Consider the following 8,698-nt stretch of genomic DNA (forward strand, 5'->3'; position numbering starts at 1 on the left):
ACAAGCTCGTCTGGCTAGGTACCACAAACTCATCAGATATTCTACAGCAAAACAGCAGTACTTGGTATTGTTGTGTTTCGGTTTGAAGGGTGAGTGAGCCAGTGTAATTACAGACAGAAGAGACATAACATCTTAGTTCTCAAGGTTGTTGCCGCGTTGGTGATGTAAGCGATGGTTAACATTTCTTACAATGCCAATGTCTATGTGCGTTGATGACCACTTACCATCAGGTGCCCCATATGCTCGTCCGCCTTCCTATACTATAAAAAAAACCGTCAAGTCTTTATGAAAACCTCACCAATATCTTCAATTCGCAATAGCATAGCATTAAGTGAATACGTTCCTAACACCAGCAGGTGGTGTTAATTTGAAACTCACATAGTATATAAATAAACACATAAAACAGTTCGAGGTGGCCATTATATGACATTACTTTTAACGGTATAACAGTTTATTAAGCGTTTTGCAAGATTTATGCTTGGAGTGTTAGAGGAAATTCGATTGGCCTAAGGCATTCCATCTCAGATTAGTATGATTAGCAAATCGTTAACCGTTTTGAATAACTATATACTTAATAAAGAAATGGGTATGTTATTTTTTAATTTGATTAATTTTGAGCGATTGTTACATTGTTTTTCTATGTGGAAGGGCTTTGTGCAAGATATTCTACCGCTAAACAGTACTTAGAATTGTTGCGTGTCGGTTTGAAGGATGAAGCCTCTTCGTTCCAAATATTGGTGGCGCATTGGCGATGTAAGAAATGGTTGATGTTTTTTACATCGCCGATGTCTATGGGAAGTGGTGACCGCTCAACATCAGGTCCATTTGCCCGTCCGTCGACCTATATAACATTAAAAAAAAACATAAAACGGCTAAGTTTAAAGTATCTTTTAAGAAGTAAAAGGCTTTCCGAAACGCTTGTCCAATTCCAAGGGTTTGATTGCGCGATCTTCTGTTAGGATGACATGTGAGGTATTCTAAACACTATGCCGTCTCGGCTCTCGAGAATTTTTTATTAAATACATTAAAAATACAACATAGATTATAAATGTATAGATTGGTGAAACTGATATTTTAAGTTCTTAAAAAAATGGTGATTCGAAAATTAAATTCAAAAGGTATCCTATAACAATATATTAAAACAAACGAACTGTCAATAACTAACAGACAATTGTCGGAATGACAGATTTGCGAGGCAACGACGGGCGAGAACAATATATTTCTTTCATTGCAAAACTTTGCATACAACGAATGTATCCATAGAGCTAATGCGTATAAAGAATAGAAAGATAAATATTAAATTAAAACATTTACGTATTAAGTAATTTATTATTATATTTTATTTGTGAAATAATACATTTTTTTTGTTATTTCTTTTCGTAATTTACATTTATACTTAAGTTTTATTATCTATGGTTGAAGATGTTCATAGTTGGCTATTTTGTTCTATTACCGTGTCTATATTTATGTACATATATATCTATATAATATATTGTTGATTTAGTAGCTAGCTATTAAGGTTACAAAACCCGAGGTCCCTGGTTGTTGGGTTTATCTGTCAAGAAATTCTAAACAGTTCTAAATAGTGAATGCGCAGTAGTACAGTACACGTGCCTTGGTAATGCACACATTCGTTTACACACTGCGTTACATTCTGCGCTCACAGTTGTGCTATAATATATCTTATGCGTGTTCGAGATTAGCCGCGATGACCAAAATTCAGTTGAAAGATTAATTGTATATATTATTATTTATTTATTTATTATAAAATGTTGTAAATAGTGATATTATCTACAATCAAATTCAATTAGGCATAAAATTGCGTATTGCAAATCAAAATTATGTTATCATTATATAAAAATAAAATTCCGTTAATGGTATAAAAGCGAAAATTGTCTCATAAATAAGGAGTACGTCTAACCTGGATAAGTTTTCATTACAAATTTATTATCATTTAAATGTTACGTGGCATTCAATCGTTTTAACAAATGGAAGAACAAAGTCGCGAGCAACCATTACTAATGAGCCTGTTCAATATAAATTGATTTACTTTAAATAATTATACAATATTAAACAAGAATCTTATTATCAGAATAAATATCGATTATTTTATTATAGCATTGCCACTTCTATATATTACAAAGACACCCAATCGTTGATTGAGGAGATGAGAACACAACAGAGGTGTCATAATTTAGACTTGTTATCGTTTCTGTATCGAGTTATCGATGATCGAGCATACATACGTTGTTCTTTAACTGGTTCTTTACCGTAATGAGGAACGTTTTTTTTTATAAGGAATATTTTATCTGTGACGTGCATTATTTTTAAACGAAATTACGCCCCTAGTCTTCCATACGAAGGTTTTATTGGGAGAGTTCTGATAGTTCATTGTAACAGATAACAATTATAATTAATGAACAAAAAAATATTTTTTTTCTGTCCGTACTATATATGCAAATAATGAAAAAACATAATTAATTATTTATTATTTGGTATATTTATTTGACTATTAGTCGGGAAAATAATTGTTTTTTTCTTTTTTTTTTTGTGAATATATTCTCTGTGGCCCGAAGTTTGAATGTTGTCAGTTTTGTGAACAGCTGTTAAATTATAACTTCCAACTGTATAAGGAGTGGGACATAAATATATCTAGGTGTGTGACTCGAATCTTGGACTTTTACAAATTAAAATTATACTGAACTTACCTAAATATCTACTTGATTATAATAGGTAAAAATATATTTGCACCTGAAGATCTCTTAACCATAATTATAAAAAAAACTCAAACTTTATATCTTTTCAATAAATAAAGAAAAAATTAAATTATTAAAAGTCATAAATTGCTATAAATAAAAAAAAACTAAAAAGAAGTAGCTGCCTATCCCGACTTTATCATGTGAATCCGCTCGCATCGCCACCTAACCGGGTTGAATCCAAACGATCCATGGACCCGCTTAAGTACACATCACAATCGATCCAGCCATTTAGGAGTTCAGTGTCATACATCTTCAAAAGAAAAATAAATACAGATAAAAAATATAAATAATTCAAATTGACATAAGTCTATTACGCGTTCAGACGACTCAATCAAATCAATATAAGTTGACGTTTGTCGAAGAATTGGGACATGCCCATTTTGATCGAAATACTAGCGATTGTAAACGGAACAAGCATTCAATTTATACAGTTATAAATCAAAATAGTATATGTCTGTTTGTCTTAATCATTTATATATAATGACTACGGTACTACCTTGTATAATATCACAAATGCAACTATTTATAAAGATACTCTGACACATTTATAGTATATTACAAAGGTAATAACACTAAAATAATATTAAATACATATTACTGAGCCGAGATGGCCCAGTGGTAAGAAGGCGTGAATCTTAATCGATGATCGTGGGTTCAAACCCGGGCAAGCCACTGAATTTTCATGTGCTTAATTTGTGATTATAATTCATCTCGTGCTTTACGGTGAAGGAAAACATCGTAAGGAAACCTGCATACGTCTAATTTCACTGAAATTCTGCCACATGTGTATTCCACCAACCCGCATTGGAGCAGCGTGGTGGAATAAGCTCCAAACCTTCTCCTCAAAAAGTGGAGAGGAGGTCTTTAGCCCAGCAGTGGGACATTCACAGGCTCATACGGATTACGGACCTTTGTAATAAGACGTAGACTATGTATTTTGGTTGAAAGATTCTTGTCACTTATATTTCCTCGGTTAAAAACTTCGTAATGAGTGGATTTGATATCATTGATGCGAAAATTCAATAAACGTTTTAGGTGGCTTAATATTTCTAAAATAATATATTCGATCTTCGATATATATTATATCATTTATCACATATATATTTATGAATTGGTCAAGTGGCAAGGAAAAGGGCCGTAGAACCAGAGGTCCTGGGTTCAAACCCGAGGTCAGGCCTATAAAAAGTTATTGGGTTTATCTTTCGAAGATTCTCAGTAGAAGCCCGGAGAATGGATGATGGATGTGTATGCTCCCGTGCCTTGGAACACGTAAAGCCGTTGATAGCCTGTCCCATCAGATTATGAGAGTGCACCTGTGTCTGCGCACACACTTGTTCCTGCGCACTTAGCTAATCTCTTATAAAATTGGCCGCCGTGACCGAATTTGAGTTGAATGTTGTATTTAAGTTTTAATATTATTATCAAATATACATTCTTTTCCTGATTTTGTCGATCACTTGTGCTTATAAATTGAGTTTGCTCGAAAGAGATTACAAGCGATAACACACCCTTGCATAGTTTATATCGAATCTGTTCTATCTTGTTAGATAATTACAGTTTAAAAAAATCATACGTTAACAATATTATTATCCTAACATTGATAGAAACCATCCATGATTTATTTGTCGACCCCAATTCGATGCCATAAAGTTTCATCATGTTTAAACATTTCGAAATTTAAATACTAATAAAAGAACTGTTAATATTTTTGTAATGAAAGTCCGAATATATGAATAGTACGAACCAAAATACTACGGTTACTGTGTGAGTAACACTCAATAAATAACTAACTATGCGCATAATTTTAAAGTTAAGTCAATTTTCGTTTGACACATGCAGCGTACGCGAGCTCTAATCATTTAGAAGTATCTATAAACGTCCCCTGAATGTGTTACTCGTAATAAACCTAATTTATTGTTAATGTTATTATGCAAACTGCTAAAAGTATGTGATAATTAATGACATTACTGCTTATTAATACAAAGTATCGCGTGTATGGACCGAACTGCTTTTTATATGAATTAATTTTTTTGTAAGAATAAATTAATCCGTACTGCTGTTAATGATATTATCCTTTAATTAATTTTATTTTCAAAATAATATCTCTGATATATTTGAGTTGGACGTTTTCATTTTTATATAACGTTTTAATATCGTTTTTGTATGATATGAGTGCATTGTCAAGTTCTTTCCATCATTACCCTAATGTACTTGTGATATTTATATATTTGTATAGTATATTTATTTAATAATACGCTATAAAATATTACAGTAACAGCCTTTGAATTTCCCACTGCTGGGCTAAGGCCTCCTCTCCCTTTTTTGGGAAGGTATGGAGTTTATTCCACCACGCTGCTCCAATGCGGGTTGGTGGAATACACATGTCGCAGAATTTCAACAGAAACAGACAAGCACGAGATGAATTATAAACACAAATTAAGCACAGGAAAATTCAGTGGTGCTTGCCCGGGTTTGAACCCACGATTATTGGTTAAGATTCACGCGTTCTAACCAATAGGCCATTTCGGCTTTTTTATAAATCGTGTTGATAAAATATTAAATAGCATGAAAAATAAACACAATTTATTATCAATGTAATCTAAATCATGGGTGCATATACACCCTAATCTCGTTCCCTACCGTGCTATACCAAGCCACTAATTCGCTGGCAAAACAATCAGTCAGTCTATTTTCATCGGCTGTCAATCAGTACGCGGAAATTCCTTGATCGAAGACTGATTGTGGCGGCGTTGCGGAAATACGCGAAATTGTCCTCCGGCTCGTTACAGCGCCCTCTGAAGGCATGTGACAATTATGTAAAGTCTTTGTCAAATTATGGCAGTTACCTGGTTTTTGAAATAATTAAAGTATGAGATTTGGCTTTTTGTTCAATGATATGATTATATTTTTTTAATTTCAGTACAAATTGAGCTAAAACTTTTTTTTTCACTTCAGAAATGGAAATGTTTTATTAAAAATTTAAATTAAATCCGATATAAAAGTCAAATTTGGTAATAGTTTTAGTAATGATAGTATTAATTAAAGTAAGTTTATTTTGTAATAACATTTATAAACAAAACATAAATTATAACGAGAATGTGACATACATACATTTCATAATAGTGGCTGGTATGTACGATCGAACAAAAATCGAAAAATCTTCAAATAATGTAAAAATTATCTATTTTTGTCCAAAAAAAGCAATAAAAATAAGTACAGTAATCATAACTGTATTTATGTACTTTATTCGCAAGCTAAAGGTCTAACATACCTCCCATTAAATGAGCGATCGCCTGTCAATGGCGTAACGGATTTTAAGCTGCGTTTAAACGAGACAGTGCTATTTGTAGAAGTACATTTAGATGTAAAGCAAGTGTTTAAGAATGTTTAAACAGGTTCAAAGCGAGCGAGATTATGAAATAAGAAGGTAGACGTCCAAATCTAATGGTAAATGGTCACCATTGTTATATAGACATTGGCGCTGCAAGAAATATTAACCATTCTTTACATAGTCAAAATGTGCAACCAACTTTGGGTACTGAGATGTCTCTTGTGCCTGTTACACTCGCTCACTCAACCTTCGCAGTGAAACACAATAATACTAATAATACTAGTATATGTCTCTATGAATTTGAATGAAAAAAAAAACGTTAATATATTGTTACAAGTTTTATTTCTGGATTATATTATGTGAGTTGTCTCTGATGTTTTTTTTTCTTCGAAAATAATGGAAATATAATTTATTTACATTATTTATTGTCACCGAATCACATGAGTTAAAATTAAGCCGAAAAAGAAAGGTTTGGTTACTCCCACGTTATTTTATTTAAATTTTGATTTGCTAGGGACTTTTACATAAGTACTAAAAGAACATATAATATAAAATTAAAACTCGTACAGAGTAAGCAAAATCCTTTAAAAGCAAACATAGCTTGTTACCTTTACCCTGTAACTAAAATTCATTCTAAACTTGAAATATACTCTGGTAGCAGCTTCGTGCAATACACTCATGAGTAATTTAAATATTACTTTGTATTATCCTAACATTATAAGAGCAAATGTGAGTTTGTTTGTAATGCTTTCACGTCTTAACAATATAACCGACCATCATGAAATTTTGCATACACGTTGTCAGTGGTTTTTTTTTTTTTTTTATAGAATAGGAAGGTGGACGAGCATATGGGCCACCTGATGGTAAGTGGTCACCAAACGCCCTTAGACATTGGCATTGTAAGAAATGTCAACCATCGCTTATAGCCAATGCGCCACCAACCTTGGGAACTAAGATTTTATGTCCCTTGTGCCTGTAATTACACTGGCTCACTCACCCTTCAAACCGGAACACAACAATATCAAGTATTGCTGTTTTGCGGTAGAATATCTGATGAGTGGGTGGTACCTACCCAGACGGGCTTGCACAAAGCCCTACCGCCAGTATCTATGATCTGTCCGCCCTTCACATATGGGCGAAATCCTGGACGGAAGTTATAAAAATATATATAGATACAAGGTTATAAGATCTTAATTTCCCTGCTCTATTGTCAGCCTGTGGTTAATTGACGGGCTGGTCAGCGTGGTAGGTTACGTGGTAGATACTTGCCTTTCACGCCGAAGGTTGTGGGTTTGATCCCACCCAGGACAGACATTTGTGTGCGTGAATATGTCTGTTTCTCCGGAGTCTGGGTGTAATTATTTATATATAAGTATGTCTTTACGAAAGCAAAAATAGTATACGCAGTATATCAGTAAAAATATCACTAAGTTTGATGCAGTAAATTTTTTGTCTGTGAAGTTGACAATAAATAATAAAATAATTTAAATCAATTAACAGGATTAAATTAAATGCAAAGCTACTATTGCTTCGGAATGTAGATTAAATCTAGAAGAACCGACAAGAAGCTCAGTACTTACTCTTTATCATGAATTACATTATTTATATCATTGATTAACAATCGATTTTATATATCCTATATGAAAATGCATACTAATTACACGCTTTTTATCACCTATAAAATATCGTATGGAAGGTGATAAATGGTAAGCCACACACACACACACAGGTGGTAGTGTGTGGTGACCGGTAATTAAAGTTCACCTAAAAACATTAACCTATTGAATGTCATTTTTCAAATTCAAAATAAATCAATATAAATAAAGTAACATAAATATATATGAGTGAATTTTAAGTAAAGTCATTCCAACGCATTTTCATTTGATTGAAATTGTATCCGTTTTCAAATTACTCTAACAGAGGGGTAAAAAAATTGTCAATATGAACCTTCCATATCTTTGATTGACATCTAATAAACTCATAGATGTGGGTAACGGGGAAATTTACCTAGGTAATATTTTTATTGGAATTTCGCTAGCTTAGTAGCTTATATACAGATATCAAGGTCCTAAGTTCATACTCCGGACGGACCAATTGAGTTATTGGATTCTTAAAAAAAGCCTCAATAAAAATCTCTGTAGCGTCAAGAAAATTTCGAAGTTGGGAGTGTTTACTCCCGAGCGTGTAAAGTCGATGGTCCTGTGCCTGAACTGTTCATGTCGGAATCCGAACGTGCAACGCGTGACTCGCATAGTCTCGCTTAAGAATACCTGTCATAGCTGAATTCGGTTAGGAACATATTTCAATGCTTTCCTCAATAAGGATCATATTACTTATCCTCTGCTCTCTGCCTTCTGTACTCTCCAGCTCGTCAGAACTCTTCTCAAGAGGCGAAAAAGCGATAACACCACGAACTCCACGAGCGTCTAAAGCACAATGGTGAGCCGCTTACCGATGTAAAAGTTGAAAATGTGATCTTGATTTCTTGCGTTATTTCACACCACTAACACAAGCTTTACGCAAATTATTTGATGGTCTAAATAGGAATATTAGTAATTCCTTAAAAAAGGAACTTAACTATTATTCTTAACAAAAAGATTTCAATACA

The sequence above is a fragment of the Nymphalis io genome, chromosome 21 (genome assembly GCF_905147045.1).
Source record: "Nymphalis io chromosome 21, ilAglIoxx1.1, whole genome shotgun sequence".
Classification (NCBI taxonomy): domain Eukaryota; kingdom Metazoa; phylum Arthropoda; class Insecta; order Lepidoptera; family Nymphalidae; genus Nymphalis; species Nymphalis io.